At 35.1% G+C, this 26,427-nt stretch overlaps 1 protein-coding gene across 1 annotated transcript in view; it reads left to right on the forward strand.

The window, feature by feature from the left end:
* Positions 1–1,495: 1,495 nt before the first annotated feature.
* The window catches only part of LOC138336316 (metabotropic glutamate receptor-like), a 109,673-nt gene continuing 84,741 nt past the window's right edge, over positions 1,496–26,427 (forward strand). Inside the window, exons 1-2 of the mRNA XM_069285753.1 lie at positions 1,496–1,774; positions 1,989–2,339. The gene's annotated coding sequence lies outside the window, so the exon portion shown is untranslated. The remainder of the gene's footprint in view (positions 1,775–1,988; positions 2,340–26,427) is intronic.

Below are 26,427 nucleotides of genomic sequence, written 5' to 3' on the forward strand. Positions count from 1 at the left end.
ATTTAAGTGTGATTCGGGATTATGTAATCCTAAATATATTCTTCATTTGCGTCAAATGAAATATTGTTGAACTAATTTGTTAATGCAAAAGGTATGACATGAAAACACGAAGATGACAAACGTACATGGCAGTTTAAACTCGTTAACTCGAAATCAGGGTCGTCGAGTTTAATGAGTTCGAGTTAAGGGGGTTCATTTGTACGTAATTTTCACATATGTAATATCATCACCAACAAGATGATGTATACTGTATATATGCGGTTTCAAATGTCAAAATTCTTTGTTATGTGACCGGATAGGTTGCGTTTCTTGGTGTCTTTGGCGGCATGCTTCAGTTATGCAGCACTATAAAAAGATCAAGAGTTCCAATATACTAGACGACACAACATGAATATACCGCAGTCTCCCAAAACACGCACTGAACAATACATACACTCTACACACCGCATACATGGGGAGCCGTCCTTACATTGTCTGGCTGTTAATAGGACGTTAATTAATTAAACAAACAAACTGTTATAAACACTGAAGTTTTCACATTTTCGTTTTCGACAATCTAAGGGATAACACCTTACAATCATATCGATGATATCGCTATTTCATGCGGAATAAGAAAATGTGGAAAAGACCATTTCAACCACTAGCGTGTCTCTGATCTGATTTAGAAGCAGAAACATAATAGATTTATTACATTAAAAAAACATACCTGATTCATTCTGATATAGTCATTCCACACTCTACATAATTATATACTGATTACAAGCTTTACATCATTTACACTCACCTATATGTATTATTTATATTAATGTTTGCCACATAATTAAATATCATATAGCTAATGTATACATCCACACACATGCAATAACGACTACATATGACGTTTATGTACAGTATTGTATATAAAAGAGCAAAGTACATGTTAACGTAGAGGAAAATGGAATGAAGGAGGAAATAGCACTAATTTGACGTTTGAAAATGAAAAAAGATCGATTATATTACACTAGATATTAAGAAAAGGAAGTCAGGATAGAAAGAAAGGAAAAGAGCACAATGTTTACAACATGTAACCTTAAACTAGACAAGGTCGACGTGCGTGACAATAAGATATGACTAAATTTTCCGTTCGGAAGGAAGTAGAAATACGATGTTATGATAGAGTTGGAACGCAGTTGTTACGATATTACAAATACATTGAATCATACTGTGCATTGGGTATGTTTCATACCAAGTTTTTTTTCCAAGTTTTTTTTATTAACCAAATGCAATCCAGCATATATGTTTAATACATATCCTCGCACTTATGCAATACAGCCCATATTCTTACGATATGTGAAATGTTTAAATTGCATTATTTGAAACACACACCCCTTGCCTTTAATTTACACCGGTAATATAATACGTAAAAGAAAATTGCGCACGGAAGTCGCGATACGACAAACACTTAGATGCAATATTGAACGTCATTTCATTGACCAGATTAAACAGAGTAATACACACAACAACACATTCCGCTGTACAATTTTTTTTCTTATAAACATGATGTTAAGAGAGAAAAATGTTGTTATGGTTTTAAAAAGTGACCAAGTATGGTCAATATGAAACACTGCAGTGTAGTGAAAAGCATGGATAACGTTGTATATCGGTGAGATCGATAGCTTTATATACAGGCACGTTACCCGGGCCGAGTTTTAACAGTCGCAAGTGTACCACTGACATGAAGGCAGGCCGATATCGCTTGATCATAGAGCGAAGTGAGGAGCCTAACGCTACACAGGTAAACGTATAGCATATATAATCTACCTTTTTCCCTTTTTTTAATAATGCAGCATTGTCTATATCATTAAGTTCAAAGTGTTTGACATTGCATTTACATAATGTTTTAAAAACACATTGAAAAACCGCAGTTAATCTTATTGTATACTTAAGTTTATAACTAACTTGCATAACCTCTGTATATTTGTGTTAACATTACTATTACTCTATTTCAGTGAAAAAAAGTTTGGAGACTTATAAGTTATTCAGTGGAAGAGTTATCAGTTTTAATTATCCAGTTTCTGCTAACAGATTAGTGACAGCCTGGTCCCGAGTTAAACAGTTTTAATGTGTCTCAGTTTCAATTCGTGAAGTTTAACATCCTCAGTGAGGCCGTGTCAAAGCTTGGAGACATCAGCTACAGATATTGGACAGGCAGGGATCCTAGGAAAGATGTGTGGTTCAATAGTGGCCAACACCGTTAACGGTGGGAGTTCATCTTTCTGATATCGGGATACTGAAACATTAGTAGGCAATAATGGTTTAAAGCATTCATCGAGGATACAACAGTGTTTGATTCATGTAAGGTAAGTGTATCTTAATGTGTTTGTAATTTTAGTTAATATACAGTATAATGACAAAGCATTGGTGAGAGGCCATTACACAACCATTACCGCTTTTATTGTCTTTCGTTTTTAATCGATGCTTTTACGTACTCCTACGCACATAGGACACTAAATGTAAAATAAATATGACATGGATTTAATATTTATATAACGGAGCCATGAATATAGTTGTGACCTGCTTTTCTAATGCAATTCATTGGTTTTATATATGTGATTTGCATATTGATAACTAAATGACTGTCCGATGCTATGCAATTTCAACTATTAAATAGTATATCACCTGTATATTACTGACAAAAGCTAACAAAAGCCGCCTGCATTGAAAAATAAGCCTCTAAGGTGAGACATTTAGCAGAACGCTACAATATTTATTTTTGTCTTTCTAAAACGTAGGCGAAAACAATTCTTTTGTTCACACAAAACATGCCAATCGACTTCAATGAATACAGGTCATTCATAGCATTGACCTCGAATATATACTACAATTAGAAAACCAAAGCCACAATTCTGCAAACACTGGTTTCTTTATACGATATCGGTGATTAATAAAGAAAACTGGAAATTCCTGAAACTCTCGGCGTTATTTTGTGGTTCATATAGTTGCAGCAAATTAGATAACTCTTATAAAAGTGAACAGCGTCAGAGGGATTCTACCTTTGTAATAAAGCTATAAAATTTACAGGTGTTCTTACATGTGATACACTAAACTCCATTGTAAGACAGTCCGACCAAAATATCTAACCACACTGTGTGTCTTTTTCATTATGATTGTCCCTTTTGAATATTTGATTTTAAAATTGACTAGATTATGCCTTTTTTCAATAGTAACTTTACAGTAAATCTAGAGTATCGATAATTACCACATCCGCCATTACTGTATAATGATTCGCCGGGACTTTTATAAAATTGTGTGTTGCATTTTGGCCGCTTGGACCTCCATATATCGGTGGTCAAGTCTTGACCGTTATAACTCGCCAATCACTTTACCACAATGCATTCTACTTGTCAGTAAGGACTTCACGTCGCTTCTGACAACGTGCGTGTGTTTGTGTGCGCGCCTCTGTAAACAATTTGTCAATTTCAATGAAGTTTTCCAGTCAACGAACAATGTCAGACTGAAAATGGTTTATATAAGATTGAAATCTAACAAAGATACGTAGTAGCGTGACACATGCTATATATACTTTAAGGTTTTGCTACGGATATTTTACGTGTAGTAGACGAACTTGATGTGCAGTTCGGTATGTAACGGTTCTATGTAGATATATTTGTAAATCCAAGATTAGAAGCAAACTTACCGTGTTCTAATAGTATCCAACCTACATAGGGTTGTTTCTATAGAGATTCCATATAAAATAGGCATGTCAATGAGATCTATCTTTTAACCTTTGAGGTTATAGGTACGAATTCGTGATTTGGGAATTATATTTAATGAAATTTGGTATTATGTTGTTTAGGGTATTGTATAATATAGTAAAAGTGTGGCCCCACCTATTATCACTGACAAATATACATTATTATTATTATGTAGGTAGCAAACCCAGACATGATGTTATCGAATGTAATTGTCTCCCCTTAGATAAGAAGCGAATTTTCTGAGTGTATTCTTAGATTAGTCAACTTGCATAGGGTTTTTTTCTTTCGAGACAATGTTCGGGCAATTAAACATTTAACTCTTTACCTTTAAGGGTGTAGATGCAAATCGTTTACTTCTGAATTATATTGATATTATGTTGTTTAGTGCTATTCTGTCCGTACACGGTTGATCATCAGGAAAGACTTCGCTTAAACATCGTGCCTTTATTTAAATGTCGATGTCGATGCCATTTTCGCTACGTTTATATTAAAATATTTATCCTGTAAGAATATACCATATATCACTATTCTAGAGGCCATTTTCTAGATCTGTGTGGAATGAATTCTCAGCTAATTCGAAAGCATTGTTTCTCTCTTTGTGAAGACAAGCTACTAGTGTGCAAGTTGGTTCCACTATCGGGTTTAACTTTTGGTTATGAACATATGTGAGGATAACGTTCAGATCACTGATACAGACATGTAGTTATACAGATATATGGTCTCCCAAGATGATCATTTTGGAACATTTTACATTCCAACTATTGCAAGTTCTTTCCAGACCAGAATATTATTTGGTGAACTGATTCCAAAGTTTAAAGCTATCTATACACTCACTGATTTGCCATAACAGCAAATATCGATGCTTATTTTTTATGCTGGCTGATAAAATATTTGTACTGTTTAGAATTAACTGAAAAGCGCCATTGTCACATATTCCGTTTACAAACACAACATAAATGATAATCGAAGTGTATTAATATGTAAGGAATCTATGTCAGGTGTGATGTTGAGGACAGTATAATGCCACTGTTTATATACCCAGACAACTAGGGCTAACTGAATACATTTCTGTGTAACTCTGTATAATCTGGAGACCTGTATAAACCAAACAACTAGGCCCCACTAAAAACATTTATATGTAACCCTGCATAATATGGACACCTGTATAAAACACACAGCTAGAACCCACTAAATACATTTATGTGTTACAACCACACAGCTAGGCCCTACTAAATACATTTCTGTGTAACCCTGTATTATCTGGACACTTGTATAAACCAAACAGCTAGAACCCACTAAATACATTTTTATGTAACCCTGCATAATCTGGACACCCGCATAAACCACACCGCTAGAATCCACTAAATACATTTATATGTAACAACCCCACAGCTAGGCCCTACTAATTACATTTCTGTGTAACCCTGTATTATCTGAACACCTGTATAAACCACACAACTAGGCCTCGCCGAATACATTTCTGTGTAACCCTGTATAATCTGGACATCTGTATTAGCCCGATAAAAATTTTCACTGTACACATTTCTATGTTACCTGGTTTAGGACCGCCTCCCCTGTGCACAATGCACGTTGTGTATGCATGTGTGTATGTTTTGTGTGGCTGTGATATAATTGTGGTGTTTCCTCCTTGCCCGCTATATATTGCCATATCACTGAAGTTTGCCGCTAAAGCCAGCATATCTATCCGGTCACATCATGCTTACAACAGACAAACCAGTCGTCCCTCCTCTTTATGCCAAGCGATAAATAGGAGTAGAAAAAATCCTTTGTCTCGGCCAAGTGTCATAACCTTAAACTTACCCTCACAAGGGTGAGAGTTCAACTCACAGCCAAAAGTGAGGCGGTGTCAAGGGGTACGTTAGGAAGATGAAATTAAGTTAGTAAGAATAGAACAGAGAAGTTCACAAGTTTAGTCGTCTTTTATGATCATGCAATAGGGCTGACAGGTACAATTCTACCGCCCTACCTAAAGGAGAGTCTTTGTAACACTGCGATAATGTATAATCTAAAACCATACATCTAGGTCCAATTTATTTATATAAATAGATATAAGTGTATGCATTCCTTATAACTAAACCGTACGTCCCAAATTGAACTATTCTGTATATTATTTTATGGACAAGAATTTTTGCATTTTATTGCATATTCGTTGTTGGCATTTAATGCTCAACTCAAAAGAGAAAGAGAAAATATAAATGTAATAATGATTAAAACGTTTACCCAACTCTATGTAAATCAATGCAGAACACTATCATTGATTGTGTTGTGTTTTTAGATCCTTAGGCGGCGCCTTACTCTGTTGGTACGGAAATATCCTGGTTTATGAATAATTAATATTCAGCCTAACACACACGGCGATAATGAAAAACAAATTGCCCTTTAACGTAGTATGATGTACTTCCGAGTGATTTACAGAGATTAACTTAGCGACTGAGTATTAATCGAAATAAAAAAGAACGTTTAATCTATTTCTTTAGTAATTTTTAAAAACCAAACCAACATTTCCTGACTAACTGGGTTCTACTTTACAGACGATAACCCTATGCCGTCTGAATGTCCATAAAAAGCAAAGATATCGATGTATCAGACCATACTTTGCAGACAAACCAAAATATCAGAACTTCCGCATTTCTGTTGTTTATGCAAATGCGCTGTATCCATTCTAACGAAGTTCTTCTTTTTCATGGTTCTATCTTACCCGTTGAAATTAACTCTCTAACTAAACTCTTATTTACAAGGTTATATTCTTTTCATTTATGACATATTATTTATTAAGTAAACTTTTATAAGTAAATGAATTATATGCACAGCGAATGATCAGCAAGTGTGATATGAGTAAAATTTCATGTTTATGATCTAGAATTGTATAATTTTAAGCCAAGCCAATGAATAACTATAACCCCTACGACAAATTGTTTGACACCACGAAATTCAAATGACATCTCTCAATATCAAAACATGCTCACAAGTGATCCATGCAATAAATATTTATTTCCATAATTGTGTTGCTGTTTCTGAAAGCCCCTAAAGTTCGATGGTTACCGTTTTTGTAACGTGTACTTGGTCAAATAATAGCCATCAATTTAACATGACATTGACCAAATGTGGTTAAATGACTCCTTAGTTATCGGACAATATATTATTCTATAACCTAGTATGTATATTGACCCAGTTACCATAATACTCAATTTTGTCAGGAAATTAAATAATCTTGTACATTTGCACATTGTCCCTACCAATGCTGTATAGTATGGTTAAAATTGGTTCACAGAGTTAAAGGATTTGCGGACGATAGACAGACACTTAGACAGGGCAAACCAATTCTCCACTTCACCTCCCGACCTCTCCAGCTCGTTGCTAGAAAAAGAATTATTGGTATACCCGATCATGATATCTGACCTCGATCAAAATATGAAACATTTCACCAGAAATATACTTAAAATGTATTAACACACATTTAACTGCATCTATGTGTACTTTCTAATTATCGCATGTGATCACAAAAACAATTCCAGTCTTAAATTACACTAGAGTCTTGACAAGTGACAAGATGTTACATTTCGAATAAGGCTATCCGGAATTGCTGCAATTTGCTGCCATATGTACGTCATTACTGTTAAGGAAGCAGAACGATCCCAAACTAGATTGGTGACACTCAGTATGACAAAACCCACAACATAGCATCAGTGCTTCTGATTTATGTGATCAAGTGCAAAGAGAAATGTCAAGGTCTCACATTCTTGTTAATTCCTCCCTCTCGGTTCAACCTCTACCTCTCGGGTTCTATTTTACCCACTAAACCTTACTCTCTAAACGATACTGTTGTACAAGGCTCTATTGTACAACCAAATCTTTATTCATCAGACTCATTTCTTCACGTGGTGATATTGTACCTCCAAAACTTTATTCACCAGACTCATTTCTTTAACGTTTTACTATATGTACCCCCAAATCTTTATTCACCAGACACATTTTCCTTTACAAGGTTCTAAAAATCAAAAATTTAATGTGTTCATGTGACTAATTCACGTACATTATAACACGAGATACCTGAAAAGTTAGTGCAGGACTAGTGTTTCATTGGTGATAGAAAGGCGAAGAAAAAGTTAAAAGAGGATATCCCGCACTAACGTCATTTCAGCCAAAAGATACGTGTTACGTTTCATCACCACTGGAGGTATATTTACTTGTACCGCACAAACGCCATGAATGACGTTGTACATGAATAAGTCCCATTTACAAGACGCTGCTTTACCCCTGAATGTTATTTTACAATCTATACCCATTTTAATGTATCATAGCCTTCGTTACACAGTTAGGGGGTATACTCGAATAAGGCTGTCCGTCTGTCTGTATTACTTAACCTCAAAGCCTCTCTCTTCCTACTAACACCACTGCATCAGACATGCGCCCTCAAACTATACGGCAAACAAAGATGCATTACAATATAGTTGTTCAATATTTCGGTTACTTTACATGTTTACAGCATTTCTACCGGACAGGCAGGTTGTGGAATGAAAGCACTACGTATCAAAGTCTGCTCAAGGGAATTCCGACGTCTGTCGAAAACCTTCTAATGGTAAAAGATGCCTTAGGCGGCAGCGTTTGCAGTCTTGAATTCATTTTGAGTAATATTTATTTTAAAGGCGCATACGTAAACGAGTCCTTCATGGAGAAGGCTTTTAATCTTTAATAAAATTCATAAGCTTACAGTTGATACTGCACTTATCATTACTCCATGGGCAATTTTGAAAAGATGAATTAAATGCTTAGTTTGTTAATTTACTCGGGTCGTTTTGTGATTCCCGGCGTCATTCTAATTACCGCGCAGTAGTTGATTATCACTACATCACACGGCAAAACAGCGACATGAACCTTCTTGATAATAGTTATCCTGTATTTATGCAGTTTTGTAATTTCATTTTAGGGGTCGTTAAACAGATGTTCTAAGTAAGGGTTATAATTGTAATTGATAAAAGTTTTTGTTATGAAAACTAAGTTGGCCTTTAGAATGTATTTTCGTGCTGAAACATATTTTAGTAGTGTGTATATCCAAGAAAGAGAACAATCTATCAAATTTTATTAATATTGTGAAAAAGTACATTACACTAAGTGAACAGTATTGACTTATTATTTAACTGATCTGTTATTTAACTGATCATCGTGCACATTAAACTGATCAACCTGCACATTAAACTGAACAACAATAAAAAAAAATAACACTGTTTTACATATATGTGCCCATATAGAATTGTTAGGGTAACACGAATCATGTATTCGAAATGTGCTTCAATCATTTATAGGAAACTAACATCATTGCATCACAATGTAATAACCTATGTATCTGAAATATATTTCATTTTTAGAATGAACATTATAACAAAAATAGTGTACCCATTATACATTTATTTCCCTATTATAGAAAATGTGTGTTTATATTTTCATGCATTTTGATAAAAATCGTTTTTTCTACCCAAAACATCATGCGCATTCTTGCATTCTGGCATTTGAACTGCTTTAATTTCTGTTCAAACGTATATTCTTCTAGTTCAACCGAATTACAATCTAAACAGATATTAGTTGTTTAAACATTAGAAATTGATATATTTATATATACATCAGTTTGAATGGAGATGAGGCTGGACTAGTGAAGCTTTGAATCATACACACACACACACATATATATATGTATCACTTCGTACATCGATTGCGAAACAACTTATGCAACATCTACACTTCACTTTTGATGGCTCTGAGATAAGCACACTAGGGCTCATAAATCGGATTGTCCGGTTAGCATTCACGTGATCGAGGAATTAGACCCACATGGTTTTATGTCCATGCTGAGGATCGAACCTCCGGCTAAGAAAGCACTGAGGATCGAACCTCGGTCGGCTAAGTGAAAACACTTAGGATCAAACCTCGGTCGGCTAAGTGAAAACACTTAGGATCAAACCTCGGTTGGCTAAGTGAAAACATAAATCTTATTTATTTATAATTATAGATGTGTGTAAGGAGAATTTTTCTTTGTCAAATAATCTGATTTTACAAACCGTCCAAGTTACAAATGTTTATAAACAAACAACACCTAATGTTATACTGGTTTATACCATATACTGAATCGTCCATGATACCGTATAGATAGGACCTGCCTGTAATGATAACCTTCAGGTCGTGCAAGCAAATACACTTATGGCCCGTATCTGTTTTTGATCTGTCCCATATACCAAAATACATATTGGGATTCATTATGTGATATATTAATATTTGTTTAGGCAGTTGGCAAAATATCGACAAAACAAATGTACAATGAGTCTTTATATGCGGAGCAGAGCGAGAATTGACGAGTCCCTTGGGTACTTGGCGAGGTACGGCGCTGATTTAGCCGCTATCTCTGTATCGTTGTGGCTATGTCCGGGCTGATGGTAGGCTCATCATGGCGATTTGCTAGCGATCATTCAACTAATGTTGCGTGAAGTGACAGTTGAATATAAAAATCCTATATTGTATTTGTTTCTTGTGTGCTGAAAATGATATTGGTTTGGAGTATTTGTTATTGATGATGATCGAGTGAATAACGTGTGTAGGTTTTGACAGCTGTTTTATTTTTCAAATGCACTTTTCTCAATATAATCAATGTTCTGTGTAAGTTATTTTATGAAAATCTGCGACATACGGACTTCTTAAGGCTAGAAAATGTCATTCTATTTTTAAACTAGACTACGAATTATTTAACGGAGTTGTCAAGTTTCCTATGTTAACAGTTTCAGCAATAGCAACTTTACAAGTTAAAAAAACATATTACTAATGAGGATCTTATCTGTAAGAACATCTAAACTTAAAACGATGAATATCTGTAATAAAATCACATGATTCCGTTATTGATTAAGCATCGATTAATCATGAATTAATACTAATTATGAATTAACTCAAATAATTTTATTCCCTCGTTAAGCTAACAAACCCTTTGCGATGCGGTTCGTTATATCGATCTGTTTTGTTATCCGCCACTGAAATTAATACTATTTTGTTACTTCCCAAACCACGCCGAATCCAGAACCGACACATGTTTGAGCTCAGCTGTTTTATATGAAAAAGAATCCCTTCTGTTAAAATCCAAGCCAATCGTATATTAGCATTTAACAGTGTTAAAAACGCAAAGCTTTATTAATGTCTCCCGGCATTCCTTAGTCTGGTTTCATTTCGTTTAAGTTAGTTTAGTGAAACCGAAAAGGACGCCGTCGGGTATGGAGATGTTTTGTTTGCATTTTTTCTATTGTTTGTTTACAAATCTCGGAATGATTAGTGTAGTGACAATGACATGGCTGTTTTGTTTAATTAATCTCAACCAAATACCAACTTCAAGAACAAGTATAAATACTATAAAAAATTAAACGTTTCTATAGCGTAATTAACAACATTATTTCCCTATAAAGGACAAACATAATTGTAACCTTAGGTTATTCCAGGATATCATTGGTAAAAACAATGTAGTTGTTTCGTCCTGACAAACAATAATCATCCACATCATTATTTGTACTATTTATTGGTTTATAAGCAGCAATATATTGTTATGAGGTCAGTGTAGCAGCAGAGCTTTGCGTCACTAGAAAAGGGCATGCAAAGGACAGTTGCTAGGTACCAGGTCGGTGATTTTCTGCGGCTCTATTGAGTTTTTTTTAAATTTAATTCAAAACCATATCAATAGGACGAAAACAAAAAGAAAACAAAGAATTATAGCATTGAGCCTTCATCAATGCAGACCAAGTTTCTCTTATAAAGGGGGGGGGTTATTGCCACGTCATTTGTTTTGACGTTTTACTCAGAAACTCGTGACGTAGAGAGTAATATCTTTTCTTATATAGATAACTCTGAACAACATCAAAAGTCTGCATGAACATCATTGGTTACCTCATTAAGGATTTCCGACAGCGCCCAAACTACATTTGACCCCTATAATGCTATGTTTCTCTCACCATGCTCGTGATATTTTGACTTAACATACAAACACACATGACAATTGGCATACATGATTTACATGCGTGGTACTTTTGCACCAATATAAGTGTCCGGGCAATTTTAGATCAAAGATAAACACAAATCTTATGTTAAATCTAAAGTAGGTATTATTAAAATTATAAAAAAAATGATCTAATGTCAATATTTTAGTCAGCATCGTAGAGAAAATGAAACAGGATTCCGGTCACCTCATAAATAATCATGGTCGCTCTTCGTTTGGTGCACTGTCACTTTTCGCATTGTCGCATTTTGCCCTGTCGCTCGTCACTGACTGAAACCAACCATCATAGTAAATTTGAATTACTCAAATATTAAATGCTATTATTACTCGGGGTACTATTCCAATCACCTTGTATTCAATCAGTCGCTCCAAGTCAACAAGATTCCTGACTATATCTTAAACACCTATGAACCTTAATCATCATTTTAAAACAAAGAAAAAGATGTATGTAACATTAGCATAACACAGATATACGATAATAAGAATAAACAAAGGAAAGTGGAACTGCATTCAATCTGAACGATTCATAAATAAAAACATCCAACACTATCACCATACCGAAATCATTAGATCATTGTCGTCTGCTTCAAAACTGCGAACTCAAAACATTTCCCCGTAGTCGCTCAATACAACAAGTTCCCGAGGGAGTACGAGTATTCTCTAAAGAGAAATTCTAAATGACAAATATACGAGAGTGTAGCGACGTGAAACACACAAAATACTCATTCTAGAATCGTTTCTAGGTCGCTCGTGCGAAAATCTCGTTATGGATAAAACATGATGTATACATCCTAATGCAATAAATTTTCATTTATCCCTTCAGTACGTAGATGACAGATTCATTTCCAGTCTTGTCCAGAAACATGATATAGTTACACCTATCAGTAGGACTCGCCTCAATAGTGCAGGTGTAGATACATCAACAGCTATCTGTAGATGCTGGATAGGTCTAACTGAAAATTGTTAAGAAAATTCTCCCAGACGATTTTTATTTATCTTTATATAGCAGCCAATCAGGTTGTATTGGATGTTAAAACTATCTGATAAACTAGTCGACGAATGTAGATTGAAGACTGATATGGACTACGCTACTCTCACGTGCACTACGTATGTGGATAAGCTGGATACGGATATTCTATCCGAGAGTCACACAATGTGGTATCCGAGGCTTGTTGATCGTTTTTACATTGTGTGATCTCAAGGAAAACGTATTCTTATCCATTATATCCACAAATGAATGAGTCCCTTTCTGTCAAACGTCGACGTTATAATTCACACACAGATATATAAACCCCGCTATGTTGGAAATTCTGCAGTTTTAACACAGAAACCCGTGAACCGAAATCAAATCTGCAAGACATATTGCACATTACTTCAGACGCATATTCCACTTTTTGTGACTTTTACAATAATGAATTCAAGGGATTTATCCATTTGTTTGAATACTGAACTCAAAAGTGATTATAGAGACATCTGCAGGTACTTACTATCTTAATATTTTCAATACTAAGTTACTGATTTCGCAAAAGGTCTCCGTGAAAGTACCTTGCATGCATCGATTTGTTATAAAATGGTATTTGGATCTATCAACACATTCAAAATTAACTGAAACAGTTCCAAAAGTTAATTATGATTGTGATTCAGTATCGTGCATCCCTTGGCACCGCCTCATTTTTGGCCTTGAGTTGAGCGTTCGCCCCTGTGAGTAAGGCTCTGGGTTCTGTCCCCTGGCCGAGACACACCAAAGTCTATAAAAGTGGTAGTTTCTGCTCCTGCTTAGCGCTCAGCATACAGGGGTGGGACTACTGGTTCACCCGTTGTCAGTATAATGTGACCGGGTGGGGTGTGTTGCTTGGTGGCTTCGGCGGCATGCTTCAGTGATATAGCACTATAAAAGGGGCAACAGTTCCACTATACAAGAAGACACGACATGAATATACCGCAGTCTCCCAAAACACGCACCTCGAACTACATACACGCAACACGCTGCATATATGGGAGGCCGTCCTTACATGACCATAGCTGTTAATAGGACGTTAATTAATCAAACTAACAAACAAACAAACAAATATCGTGGAAATGTTTATTATTTTAGGATTCAGTAGAAACCAATGTTGTCGTTTATATCGATGCCTTTCATTGAGATGCACAAACAGTTGCCTCTCCCCCCATCTTTCTTCAATTCGCTATGTCAGTTGATTGTTCTAAATAGATGAGGTGATCGAGACATTCATTCTGGGGCAAGTGTTTTATCAACATTGTCTGCTGGGATGTAAAAAAAACAGCCATGTTGAAATAAGAGAATTGCTTCACAGTAACACTATATATAAAACGCATTCTGTTTCAGTGAAAATATATTGGTTTCTTTTACGTCTCGGGCACATATACGGATGTTTTCGAACAGAACGGGCATGAATAAATGGAACAATCATTATAAGAATTGGTTTTATAGACAACATCGAGGAGAGAGAAATCATTGAAAAATATTCAAGTTCATTTAATCATTGATGTGTTTTATACTGGTACATAATCAACTACTAGTATTAAGTTCCTGTAAATCATTATCTCTTCTTTATGTGCCAAGTTAACAAATCTTGTAACTTATAAAACTATATAGAGGACATATCATGCCCTAAGTTAGCGTCTTTTGTTACCGTACATGAGCACTTTGAAAGCCTCTGAATACAGGCACTTGTAGTTGAAATGTTGGTTTAAAAATATGATCTAACAAGGCCCTTGTGATGCTATGTAATTACCAACAACCCTGTTAGATTTTATTGTTAAATTCACTTTTTTAGATGCAAGTGCCTGTGCTCAGGTGTTCATTGATATAATTAATTGCAGATCCCTTCAATATTTTGAGACGTAGGCTATACTTTTACGCTGAATGATTCCGATAAAACGAGCATTTAAAGACCAAGGAAAATACCATACGCATTAAATAATGAAAAAAGTGTTCATGGAAAGCATTTCGTTTCAGCTGAAAGGCATTGATTTTGAGTACTGTATTTCACATGCATTTCTGTGGGCCTGTTTTAGTCTTTCGTAAAAATATCTGCTGTTTCCATTTGGTACGTCGTTAAAACAATATGAAACCATTCACCTTTATTTCAAGATAAAAATCATTTTGTTCATACAGTTGGACCAACATAATTTGAAATCGGGTTTATTTAAAGATGTTCCACCGCTGACAAATTGTATTTTTCACTATCAAAAACAGAAACAGACCATTCAGTACTTTTCTTCACTTACACAAGTTACATGTACTTACTTTACACCATTACCACCATTGAAAAGTTTGAGCTTCTAATTTTATTTCAAGTTAAAAATATAAAAAACATTTTATTGCAGCCGAAAAAAATCCGTGGCACTATATCCTTTATGGAATGAAGTACTCATTGCGCATGCTTCAAAGGCGAACTATTTTTTATATTATCTTTTGCGTTAATTCAGCAAATATATACACCATTAAACACCAATTATTGTTCAAATGATGAATATCATTTATACTCTTTAAGTACCGCTTAAAATGAATTTAAATAAACTATAATCCCTGTTTACACATATACATTGTCTTTCTCTTTGGTTATATTGAAATGTGGATAATTTGTAGAGATTTTACATTCCTCGAATACTTCAATATAACTGGGTTCCACTGTAATTCGTATGCGTAGATATCTAGTGGATTTAACTGTTGCCACAAACACTTTACATGAGTCACGAGTTCGAAATCCTTGTGATGTAGTCACAGTAATTGGCCACATTAATAGTTATTCTCCGGATACTCCGGTTTTCTTTCAATTCTTACGCCTGGCCTTCTTTTAATGACTCTGACTGTTAAAATTACATTTCACCGAACAAATCAAACTGATGATTTAATCGATGTCAAAAAAAGTTATATCATTTATATCATGGATATATAGACCATGTCCTTCCTTCCACGTGTAGTTATTTCTAATTCTATCTTCTTTTATCTCCTTGTCTTTACTGAATCTTGCTGTAGCGACAAGGAAATTTCAATCGTAACATTTTATCAATTTTACATCGATTCCAGCAAAATTAAATGATTACAATTATCGGAATTTCACTGAAATGGTTCGTTTAATTTGATCAAATATGGGTTTGTTATTCGAAGAACGTTGTATTAAGTTAATTATAGCAGATACATTGCGAACGAGTGAAGCATCTTTAATAAAAACTGAACTAGATATTATTTAATATGTACTTATCGACCAGTAGATATCACGTTGGTCTTTTTGTTTAAGCATTTAAGTCACTATTTTTTAATTTCATCGAGGTACATGTATCAAACAAATTTTGTTTGCAAACTGTATGAATCCGTAGCGGATTCTCACAAAAGTTTGCAAACAAATTTGCAAAATGTTTTTATTGTGGAATTCAAAAAATGAATAGGCAAATCAAAAATGCAGAAACAAAGAAAAAATATTCATATAGGTATAAACCTCAGAACCAAAGCTGGCGCTCTGTTGTTGTTGTTCAATATCACAAGGTTTTTTTTCTGAAATTGTCTTTAATCGTCTTCTTTATCTTTGTCATCTTTATTTCGTATTTTTGCCAGCAGTTAAACATGTTTCAATGATTTTAAACGACTTCCGGTGTGGAACTGATACTGCTATAACGCACACATTTACAACAATCCATGGCTAGACTACAACGTTACATACATCCCTTATAACCGTATTTTACTGTAAACTAGTCCAGAATGTTGAGTGGTATGATTCCCTAAACCCAAGGACACAGATGATTCCTGTTTAGTGCTCCTTATATGTATGTTTCAGTGATATTACACAAGATTAACCAACCACCAAACCTAAAACATTACAAAATCAAATATAATGTAAAATAAAGCAGGTTCAGGTTTGAATGAAAAATTACCATAAAAACTTTAAAATTCAATCAAGGGCAATCGATGAGCTTGCCGGTTAACCAAGACGCATTTTCCAAAATAGAAATTTCTGTATAAACCTAGGCCGTATGCAAGAGACTTGATGCAATCCAGCTAATCCAGAGAACCTTTGCTCACTCATGTACTCGACTGATACACTCAGAGGACTTCAAATTGAAATAAGTGGTGCGATTGCATTCTCATCGGGACCTCTTAATGGTTCTGGCATCGCGTGCCTAGCACTCTTAAATACAGTATGGTTGTATAGGAGATAGGTAAGTAAATATGGACGAGACTAAACCATGTTCTACCAATTATACACAGACACCAATCAATGCTTTCTTGTCATGCTGTAGCTCTGGGAAAGTTTTCAGTAATTCTCCAAGATACGTTTAGATCGGGTAACGTTAGATACAATGGATTTCCTGCACGACAAAATACATATCCTTGAGTATTGCAGTTTGCAGGTGATGAAGACATGATTGCTTTATTCCTAAGATTCAATTTAACACGCATGTTAAAAATTGCGCATGCGTGTTGGTGATCATCAGTTATTGTTGTAGGTTTGCAAGCATTTCAAGTATCAAGAATTTCACATTAACAACTTTGATATCTTTAACGCTTGCGAACCTATTGCATGCACTTACAAACTTGATCACATCAATATCGGCAGAGCTGGACATGAGTTTCCTACTGAATTGTGACAAAGAAGTGGCATCAAATGCATAAACTGTTTGGTGACTACTGTACGTGTTGGGTTATGTCAGACGTACGTAGGCCTTGTAAATAAGGATTTTATAGAATCAACGGATTATGTTATTATTCGAAGGTGGATATTGATATAGGTATTATAACAAGATTATATATGTTAACAAGTGGAACGACTGGTTTGCCTGTTGTCAGTATAATGTCACTGAGTGGGTTTGTTGTTCAGTGTCTTTGATGGCATGCTTCAATAGGTTACACTATAAAAAGGGCAAGAGTTTCAATACTACTAATAGCCACAACACAAATATACTACAGTTTATCGAAACACTCTCTCTCACACACGAACCCTCACACACAAAGCCTCACACACAAACCCTCACACACACGCCCTCACACACAAACCCTCACACACACGCCCTCACACACAAACCCTCACACACACCCTCACACACGAACCCTCACTCACCTCCCACACCGTAACACATCGGATGCCGTCCTCAAATAATCCGGATTGCTATTAAGGCCTTAACCAGCATGTTACCAATCCTATTCCGTGGACTGGTTTGTCTTTAGAAACATAAATATCCGTTGACAATCAAATCAACTTATTCATATATCTTTGAGATCGTTCACGAAGATCTACGATACATGTATACCTATGGAACCTTACTTTGTATGGGCACGTATTACATGTACATAGCAATGGCATGGATGGAATTGATGTCAATTGCAAAGATTAACGATTGTACAAGTCAAAACTACAACTCACAAGCATTATTTCCTTCTAAATTATATTTCCTGCTACCAATAAAACGTCATTTACAGATTGTGTTGTGGAGATCTGCACAAAATGATATTTCACGACACCTGTATAGTCTAATAATGGACTCTGATCTACACTATAATGAAAACTCATCATGAGTCTTTTAATCCCGCGCATCAAAAGACAACATTAGCAGAGCATCACATGGAACCCTGGAAACTAAGGCGGGTTGGTATTGATAGTTTTACCACGCTTGCTTTTAACACCACAAATTTAGAGATATCCTCGGTATTGATAGATGATGTATCGTTAGTAAGATTCCGTATTGCCCGATGATACTTCGCCCACTTAAGGCCTCTTAATGAACATGTATGAGATATATATTACTTTCGAACACTTAAACCTCTTAGACTAACGATTTATAGTGTATGATAAAACCACCGTTATGTACTTGAGGGTATATTTGGTTGGGTAAAGTAACATCACAAAAACCTATAGGGATCTAAATTACAACTCCTGGTGCAATAAATTTCAAGTGGTGACTTGTATAAGAGATTTACGAGTATGGCATACAATTATCTTTTAGGATATTTTTATCATATAATTAAGTGTTTTGTGATAGATATTGCACATTAACCTATATAACATATTTATGCAATAAAATTAGTATTTTATAACTTTATAGGGCTGCAGTGACTACAGTGTCTCGACATATATTGAAACCACATGTTTTCCACCTTTGAGATGCCTATTCGAAACCCAGTTGCTAGATACTGACGGTCTTAATTATCCACCTACTAAATTTTGCAAAAATGGCCGCTGTGAAAAGGACGTTTAACAAGCCCAAACCGTACCAGAACCTAAGAATAATTACACCAAACATTATAATAAATGTACTCTATACAAGTATGTGAACAGCTTCAAGTAATAATTGTATTACGTATAGAGAAACATATCTGGAAAGATGCACCACGGGATTATTTGCTGCATCAACCAATCAACAGTTATGTGCACAGTACAAATGGCCGAGCCCCTTTTTACACTATTGACCTAACAAATACCTACACTTTTACCCTCGGAACACATATCCACTTGACCAATTAAACTTTATTTTATATCGATGTATAAACTCCATGAACGCTGGTTGATTTTGAAATCTAAGTCGAGAATTCTTACAATTCCCATTGTTTATCTATTCAAAGTAGACGGCGAATACAAATCATATGACAAGTAATGTTGAAATAATGGTGAGTAATATATGTAGAATGAGACAAAATAATTTCCTATATATACGGTACAATTTAATAAAATAGCCACACGAATCTCCTGCTGACAGACAGTACAGATAGATGTTTCTGATAAATATGATGAAGATGGCAGAGAGCAGTATAAGTTTCACTTCCTTATCTGCGTTACGTTAAGATTTATATATGTGTATAAATTATTTATATATTGCAAGTAATTGATATGACGACAAATTGGTTATGAAGAAAGATAACAAACGTGAACAAATTTCGCTCGTATTTTGAAAATAACATATGAATCAAAACCAGACAGTAAAATGTTGCATCATAAATCAGGCGGTGTTAAACCAATGTATACATATGTTTATATCTAATGACAACCGCATCATGAAAATAAGCAGTCCATTTGGGAAAGAGCAATTAAAACGTAATTACAAAATACACTAATTGATCTGATCGCGAATATGTTTAAATTCACAGTTACGCGAAATAGAGTATACGAGAAAAACCTATTGTTTAATGGTCTGCAGAACGTTTGAATGTTAGCCACGACAGAGACGTTTACTAAGTATCAAAACATTTCGTCTATGATTAAGCTGAAAGAGATTGTGTAGAAATGATGATATAGCACTATTACTACAGCATTGGTCGTGTTAGTTAATGGCGTGTCTCAAATGTAAGCTCAAACTGCTGCACAATCTAAATACTGTCTCCTTGACAATGTACTGTTTCAGACGATCTTTTAGAAGGCGACAGTTTGTGAAATGTTCCTCTTGAATTGAGATATTGTCATGACAACAATGTTGCGAATAAAAGTAGATATTTTACACAGCTAGTACAGGACCAAAGTAATACCACGCTAGAAAGCCAATAGCTTGAAGATTACATATGTGTTCATGAGTTTATACTATTACGCCCATCAGTAGCTGCAGTTTACTACCCCGTGTCATAATGTCTAGATCAGGCCATGTAGCTCGGTTACTTACCTAATGCTCACCTAATCAAATGTACCCCAAATAATTACAAATTGTAAAACAAATGAAACCATTTCCAGGGATCTCCCGACCGACACCACAATTGTATCCCTAATATAACCGCGATGTATCAAACACTATTTACATTTCGACCAATCAGAAGCAATTGCTATCATGACAATGGAGGCTTTCGGAAAAGGTACCATTGTATTCGGCATCCCTTAAAACCCTTAGAACATTAAGTTTCCCCTATATCGGACAATATCTAAATTGACTAATGAGAAGCAAGGGAATGGCGATCATATTGATTGATCGGTAAATTAAGGGTAGCATGCATCCCTCTGAACCATCATAAAAATGCACAAAGTCTCATTAACATTCATGCACAAATTTCGGGAAATGCGTTGGGCAATCTTCTGGGGCCATTCTTTGTTCAGAGGATTTAATTATGGACAAATATTTATATCTAATTTTCACGCCTGTTTCCAATTGACTATTGTGTGTTTAAAGTACTGTGTTACATTGCAAGAATCGTGGTTCTTAGATCTCCGGCATGGCTTCAAAAGTCTTCAAAATTAATATTGTTATAAGTTGATATCTTAATAGCATACTACAGCACAAGATCCATATACACACACGAAAGACATTACCTCGATATTCCAGGAGTTCCGATCACCTACAATATCTACACCCCTGGACTATATCATAGTAAAACTAAAAGCAGCTATGAGCAAAAAATCTGAACCAAGCACAAACCTGCAAAGATTTCCTTTAAATTCTACAGAGGGACGAAACCCAACTTCTAAGCCACAAAGTCAACCGCAGTGTACGGTTATATTGCTCTTTTGCTGTACATCAAAGGACTGAATTACCTGTTCTGTTCTGTTGCCTCCAGTTTTTGTGTGAGATAGTCCAGGGGTGTAGAGATCGTAGATGATCGGAACCCCTGGAGTATCGAGGATGCACCTGGTCTGAATACTATCCTTCCGTGAAGTCAGACAGTCAGGTGGTATAAACCACATGATATTTAAAACAAAATAACTACGTGTAGTAGATTTTGTCAGGTCACATTGATGTCAATGTCCGATTGTAACGTGTAACACCTCCATTACACACGTCATGGAAACTTCAAAACCATGTTTATCATCCCGGTACAGTGACATTGATGCCTAAGAGACCTAAGATTATCTTTTATTAGAAAACAAGTACCTACCTTAACAATAACTAGTGTTCTCTCGTGAAATACTCAAGACTTGTGTGTTGGCAAAGACGTACAATCTAATCTATGCCTAGCAACAGAAACATTGATGTTGTACACCAATTGAACCAATGAATTGCACTTGTTTATATCCGATGATGATTATTATTATTATAGTGGTGGTGGTGGTGATGATGATGATGCTGATGACGATAATGATAATTATGATGGTGGTGATGAAGATGACGATGATGATGATTATGATGGAGATGGTGATAATAATAATGATGATGATGATGATGAAAATAATGATGAGCGCATGCACGATTGAATGGATGAACGAGAGTAAGGAGGAATGCGTGCGTGTGTGTGGTTGTATATGTTTATGTTATGTGAAAAAATAATTGAAAATGGAATCTCAAAAATCATTGTAAAGGAATATGTTTTCCTGGAGAAATTCCCATTAACAATACCATATCATGGAAATAGAAAATAGGATCATGTGACCTTGGATATGACTAGAAACTTCCGAAAACACTACCTAGTGATTGTGTTGGTAATTTTGACAAATAGCTGAAAACTACGAAATCTAAAAGTAGTAAGAGAATGCTGTGTTGAAATTTTTATAAATGGTGTTAAATGATCATTAGTTATATTCTGAAGTCATCTGAGTAAGGGCTTGAAAATTTGATGATATGTTATATATATATATTTCTGATCATCGACCTTTAGATATAGCCTCAAGGTCAAACAAGCCTGTTATATGTATTCGTCTTGCAGTACTTCCGCCGCCTGATCTCAACGAGGCGCCATGTAAGACTGGATTCATTAATCCCGTCTTATCCTCTCCGAGTGCATCTATAAACTTCCAACTCACTTGTTCCCCAGCTAAGGCGAAATGAACAATCTCGTGAAAAACACAAAGTAGATAGAAGCTTCATACAGTATATACTCTCAGCGTTAGGGATCAATCCGAGTGTTTCAAGGTTATACATCAATAACGGTAACAGAGGATATCTATCTTCGACATTTCTTGGCTGCCAAATAACGATCGCGTGCATCTTAAAGCAAGTCAAATCATAAATGTTTTATTTCTTTCTGTTTTTGTCTCTACTTGATTTTTACATTTTTATGCATTTGTTTGTAGACACACATGAATAAATCGATCGACTGATGGGAGGGTTGACTACCATTAGGGGTTACATCAAGGTGCTATCATATATGCTACATTAGGTGGTGTGGATTTTTTCTCTCTCTTTTGTTTCTTTTTTTTCCCTTTTTTTTCTTTTCTTTGTTACGCCTTTAACCACGTAATTCATTCTTTACAATTCAACGTCGAACGCATGATACTGTATTTATGAGAGCTAGCCAATTTCTGAGGTTATACCAAGAGAGAGGTAGCGAATTTCCAAAAGATAGCTACTTTTTTGTATCTTTAGTTAAAGCAAAAATGAAGTAGTGAATTTCCAACAGAGAACTACTTTTGTGTATCTTACTTTATAAAAAAAGTTCGTCATTCGATGTGGATGAAACATAAATGTAGTTGACGATAACATTAAGTAATATCTACACTGTTTATCTTATATAAGGTTAAGAACAAGTGAACCGACGGTCATAGGGGTCAAAGAACTGTCCAGTATTCCAATCAATACGCAGTATATGCCTTATATATAGTTTGATACAAAATGTTTTAAAAAAAATGTTCTGCTTTCCAAAATTCGAAAAGTTAAGATAGCAAAGAAACGAAAAGCATTTGAACGTTTCAGGATATTTCTAAGTTGGACTAAGAAAGTTACATATTATCCCATTCACCGATTACTTACAGTCGTCCCGTTGGATGATTAGTCTATGAATAATTGATGCACGTGTATAACACGCTCCCGCACACGGAGAAATTGTTTCCAATGGTAAGCGTTGATTAGAAGGATAGCCAAGTATGTCGATGGTAGCTGGTTTCTGGTGTGTTATCAGTTACTTCGTTGATAATGCATTGTTTGCATACAATACATATCAGGAATTGTATTCATATTTATTTTATTTCCACACTTATTTGTCAAGATTTCTTTTTAGTTTCTGGTATAAAGCATTAATCATATTAGCAAGTCGCATTGATTTGCTTTGATTTGCTTGCAAAATCTAACGTCCTACCATGTAACTGCGATTGCTTCAGAAGGTCCGTCCATTCATGTGGATTCAAATACTTAGTAATAAGAGGAGAGTATGTAGTTAAAAGATTTTTCGTGCAGATATAAGTATATGGTATTCTATTCGGTGAACGCATTATTTGGTGATGGCTAGATTGTGCAAGGTAATGTATCATCTTGTAATCTATGTAACGATATACATGTATGTGGTCCAGTGATTAACATGTTGCAACATATTACCGCAACCCTTCCTTCTCTGGGTTCGAAACCCATGTGGAGCAGTTGTCATGTACTGACTGCTGGTCGGTGGTTTGTCTCTTGATACTCCAACATCCATTCACCTCCTCAAGCTGACATGTCCTTACGAGACAGCTAATTGGACTTCAACCAAGCAAACTAAGCTCTGATTTCGCATGGATTGATAACGACTTCAACGAAAACATGTTAAAAGTAGTGATTTATGTATGTGAATGTAAAAAAAATAATTTACAAGACTTTTAAATCAAAGCCATATAATTGTTGAAGAGTCAAATTAACAAGAAAAAAAGAAACAATACGCTTCAGTACATAACCCATAAAGTTAATAGAAGACAATACTTTAAAATTGAATGCATGTAAGAGTTTTTATGTAAGTCTATGGTAAGGTCCCCTCGCTGCAATAGTACAATAGACATCAGATAGTAACGAACATCAGTGAACTCTCGATGGATTTTTTTAGACTTTACACACTCAACATTCGAATCTTAAAGTACATTTCGTCTGTAGATATCAAATTATGGAAATTTTAGACCGTCTAAAGAACGCAGACTGATACAGTATTTGCTATATGTGGATGTCATCAGGATCGTCTGTCTAGGAAATCAACATAAATTGTATATGTCATGTGAAATGATATACATCTGATATCCCGTCGATAGCAATATGTCATAAATTACGACCTCTGTTGAGCCATCTGTGGATATCGTGGGTTATTCAAGGATAACGGAAGCAGATGGTACAGGTATCAAATACCTCTTAAATCCGTTATATGCTCACCAGTATGGTAGATAGTATTGTACTAGATTGCGACGGAAAAGGCAAATTAACAACACTTTCCCCTAATACTGTGTGCTGTGACTACATAGAATCCAGTGTACGATTTATAGATATATACATAAACATATATTTAAGACATAGAGATGTATGAAAAATGTTTTCCACTGGATTTGCATTTTCCGCCTCTTATGTTTGGAATATCACGTAATGATCCCAGCAGTAAACCGGCGTTTCACACAGAAATCCTCAGTAGGTATACGCGATGTTCGATAACTTACATCTGTCTCTCATAAATCAGAAAGTGGCAAATACTTTCAAAGGGCATTAACTTATCTTTATATGCTCAAAAAATATATAAGAGAATGTGCTGACAATCTTCATATTGCAGGCTATCGCAATATAAACTCATTGTCTACAAAACTCTAGCATCTGTATTGACCATTGATGCCTTTACAAAGGTATTCTTATTCTAGGTTTGACATTATTAACTTAGTTTTGAGAGCCCAGAGTCTCTAAATTAACGTATCTATCGAAACATTAAAAGTCACATCTGAATTGGCATGTACTAGTAATGTATGATTGACTTCGGCTTCATTACTTTCAATAGTGATACGTGCGTGTAGCTAAATCTACGTAAAATTATAAAATCATTTTATATAATTTAATTGTTGAAAACACAGTTTTGATATTAAAAGCCATGACATTCAATTTTATCTCTTGTTACATTTCATACCTTCAAATCTTTGCCATTATATTCCATTTTTTAAATGTTTTATTTGAACCCGTTCAATGTACATCTGCGGGTTAGCGATTGAAATGAGATATGTAATTGAATATAACAGCCAGCAAAAGTACTCGAACGAAGGAAGACTTCGGAATATTAGCACTGGCAACAGCAATCGAAAAGGAGTTCATTGAAGATGTCATTGATATGAAAAAGAGACAGACACTGGCCTACAGCGATCCCTCCGGTAAGCCAGCATCTAAGTTTTCTCAGGAAATCGATTCTTGATGTTCTCTGTTGGTTCAACATACTGCGAAACTGTTCAAAATGTTCTTAAATGTACAAATGTAACATCTAACTGTATTACACGTATTATACGGTGTGTATACGCTATCAAGTTAAAATAATTCAGTTAAGAATAAACTTGAATAATTGTTTTATGTTAAGGAGATATAACACAAAAATTAAATAGTCTAAATAAAATACGAGGCAGATTGCACTCTAACATATGTGTTATAGCTTCATTAAAACAAATCTGTCCAAGTTATTCTTTATTATTCAATCTAATCCAGACAATACCATATTTATAGATGCACTATTTGTATATGAATTTATTACGCCAATGTTTCAGCCAATCGGAGGCGATATTACAAACGGCGCTTTACTTAATACGATAACATATTTGCAAGCCTATGAAAATAATCGTTATAAACAAGATTGAAATAAAGACTTAAATAAAGACTTAAAACGAAAACGGAATTGAAAAAAGTAAACTTTTTGTGTAATATATGAGATTACAAAGAAGTACTGAGTTACTAGTGACTAGTTTAGGAAGTACTGTTAGAAGCACGGGGATATTATGGCAGGCTCATTGCTGGCAGGCCCATTGCTGGCAGGGCTGGCAGGCCCATTTGGCAGGCATTGTGTCATGTTTGGATATTCGTTATATTCTTTTA

The sequence above is a fragment of the Argopecten irradians genome, chromosome 12 (genome assembly GCF_041381155.1).
Source record: "Argopecten irradians isolate NY chromosome 12, Ai_NY, whole genome shotgun sequence".
In the NCBI taxonomy this organism is placed as follows: domain Eukaryota; kingdom Metazoa; phylum Mollusca; class Bivalvia; order Pectinida; family Pectinidae; genus Argopecten; species Argopecten irradians.